We start from the raw sequence: 3,241 nt of genomic DNA on the forward strand, positions 1-3,241 counted from the left end.
CGATGCACAAAGTTACCTCGGGAAATATATGTTATTGATATGGCTAAAGATTTCCGCTCACAGTATAGCTCCTCTCATGCAAAACAAGAAACCATTGCCACAAAGCACCCACATCAAAGGAAATGAGGCAATTTATTGTAGAGCCAAATATAAGTGACCAAGGCTGACTAATATAGAATCTCATCATCCTAAAAAAATTTCCACTGTTTTTTGAATTTTCTATAATAATGTAAAGAAAAACCATAAATTGGCACTTTCAAACATGTTGGTGGAAGAATTGAATGTGTTCCAGCACAGCAGAAAAATTTTTGGTATGGGCCTCAGATGCCATCTGATAACATTCTTAGTCTTAGTTTGTTGGGCATTGTTAGCCTGTTTAGGTTTAACTAACAATCAGATGCACAGAGGTGAGCAGTGTTTGACTATTTAGGGGCTGTGATGTGATATCCCAAGATGATTTGCTTTGGGATATCATCCCAACTATCTACAGTTGTTGGAATCTAATCAGCGTTGTAGATTGTTTAATGTTTAATATGAGACACTGTTTAAAATATTTGGCTTTTCTCCTTCTTCTTTGAACTTCAGCTAACAGATCACTTTGTGAAACAGGATATACCACAGTATTGCAAAGAGACATTCAGTTTCATTTCTCACACAAACCCCAATTCTCAGAAGTGTTTTTGTAGTTTTATCAAGAAAAATCTCTTGCCTTATAAGTTTAATACAAAAATTTAATAAGCATACATCCATGATATTACATAAACAGTTGCCTTAATAAGATTTCTATTTAGGGATTTTATATATAAACTACCATGGGAAGTCAAAATGCAGCAATAATCATGCAAAAGAATGCTTAATGTCCAACATTTCAGTGTTTAAATCAGCACAAAAATATGGTCTTTAATTATCTAAAGACTCTAGTGCTTAAAGATTATTTCCTCTATGACATTAATCAATTTTACATTAAAATGTCCCTCAAGACCATATGCTTTCATGTTATTTGATTAGATGTTTGTTAGTAGTGTGCCAAAATGTTTTTGAATACTACTGTTTCACAAAGCATATTAATAAGCCCAAATGTGATTTTAAGTATTAAAGAATATCTGAATTCAAAAGACAAAGTTCTATATAACTGCTCTTTACCAAATCATATTTATGACATAGTAAAACCAATTTTGATCTGAAACAAACTATGATCATCAGTTTATGGAACCACACTCTAATTTTGTTTTCTTGTATGTTTTAAACAAGTCTCATTGCTACCACAACTCTTAAATATCTGTCTTTCAGCTTTACATTATTTTTAAAAAATTAACTTTCTAGTGATTTCTATTATTTGCTAGTAGAGAAGATTCTCTGAATTTGTAGAGTCTCAGAAGCCAGAGGGAAAAGATACAATGTCCTCTCCTCCTTTGCTTTACTACAATATGTTTCTTTGTGTATTTCCCCCTCTCAGTTCCAATTCTGTTTAACTCTTATAAATCTGCATTTCAATGAGTGCCTGTTGAGGTACAAATATGGACACCAGGAAAAGAAATAATCAAAGGATGAAGAAACAAACCTGGAATTGTATCTAGAAAAATACTTTCAAAAGGTTCTCACACATGCATACACCACACCCACAGGAAAACCTTTCAATACGCACGGCAAGACTGCCAGATTAAACATGCATATAGGATGCACTCAAACAAAACCACAAAGATGGCACGGTCACGGGTATAGTTACCAAGATGTGCAAATTGCAACAGAGATCTCACCTCGCTTTGTTTTTACTTAAATTTCTTCACCTCTAGTTGCTAACTTAGGTTTAATGTGTTCACCTTAACCAACAAGCTCTCTCCTGTTTACATGATGCCTTTAATGGAAACCTTAAACATTTGAAATGGCCACTGAAACCATGAGATTCAGATGTTTAGATTCAGTACAATTCAAGTGGGAAAATCCTATCACTTGTCATCCTGCCATTCAAACCTGGTATGCATGTTTTTGCTTGTGTGTCCTGCTATGATATATATATATATATATATATATATATATATATATATATATATATATATGAGAGATTGGCACATTAAGTGCACATCTGCTGGTGACACTAGCATTGTTCCCTAAACTTGTAAGTAATCTAAAACTATCTTACTTTTACTAGTGCTCTTTACTTACATGAAACTGTTAGAGGCAGAGGCAATGATTACATTTATTACACTGAGCCAAGGTTTCTGAACTTCACATCAAAAGAAAATGTAATGATATATCCACCTCTGCACCTATAGCACCAGATTCAAAGATGACCTGGACAGCAACTACAGGCTGCCGATACCTAAGGTGCCATTTTTCCCCATAATATGCCTAAGACCATGGTCAGGATAAGTTAATATATTTGCTATGTCTTCATCCTTTGCCATACATGTTATCTGGCATTGGTTCAATTATTCTGTTCATTTTCAGAAGAATGCAAGGTTGTCCTTTGGAATAGCCAAAATCAGTATCATTCACACCACTATAATTTTGAAGCAAGGAAACTGGAAACTGACACTCTTGATAAACTGGACCATTCTGTTTAAAAGGGGCTCCATCAGGACAGTTTGTGAGATTCTTCTGTTCTTCTACAGAATATGGCTCTAGGAAGCTCTTCAGGTCTTCAGTGAATTTTTCATAAGTAGGTGGCTTATACATGCTGTATATATATTCTGAGGCAGTCAGTAGTTTTGGAAAAACCATAAGTCCTGGACTAGGAATCTGGTCTCAGTATTTTGGAACATCATCATTCAGGGTCTGTAGCACGATCCACATTGTGAATGTGATTAGTGCAGCCAAGAACCCATAAACAACTAGGTAGAAAAGCAAGATCAGACCCCAGCTCTTGGTGGTGCACCCGAGGAACTCTCCACTGGTCAGGTTGTAGATGAACAGCTTCCACTCGGCCAGGCTCTGATGGAAGAGCTTCTCAGTCTTTGTCATGGTGGGCATGCAGAAGGCCAGGAGATGGAGGCCGCAGGACTGGAGATGAAGAGGAGCTAGAGAAGAAGGGCTGGGTGGTGCATTTCAGGGGCTGCAGTGGAGGACCGTAGGGCCAGGAGCAACTCTCTGTTACCAGCAAATTGTGTCTATGAAGAACTTGTGTAACTGTGATCCTGATTATTAGTGGATTACTTATATGTTATAGGCTTGTGCTCCCTGAATATGTACCCTTTCTAACAGCAAGACTTAGAGAGCACTTGTCTAGTTTCCTCTAAGATAA

At 36.5% G+C, this 3,241-nt stretch overlaps 1 pseudogene; it reads right to left on the reverse strand.

Annotated features, from left to right (window-relative positions):
- Window positions 1-2,226: 2,226 nt before the first annotated feature.
- On the reverse strand, window positions 2,227-2,961 carry LOC101827061 (annotated as a pseudogene).
- Window positions 2,962-3,241: the final 280 nt, after the last annotated feature.

The sequence above is a fragment of the Mesocricetus auratus genome, unplaced genomic scaffold (assembly GCF_017639785.1).
Source record: "Mesocricetus auratus isolate SY011 unplaced genomic scaffold, BCM_Maur_2.0 Super-Scaffold_4256, whole genome shotgun sequence".
Taxonomy (NCBI): Eukaryota; Metazoa; Chordata; class Mammalia; order Rodentia; family Cricetidae; genus Mesocricetus; species Mesocricetus auratus.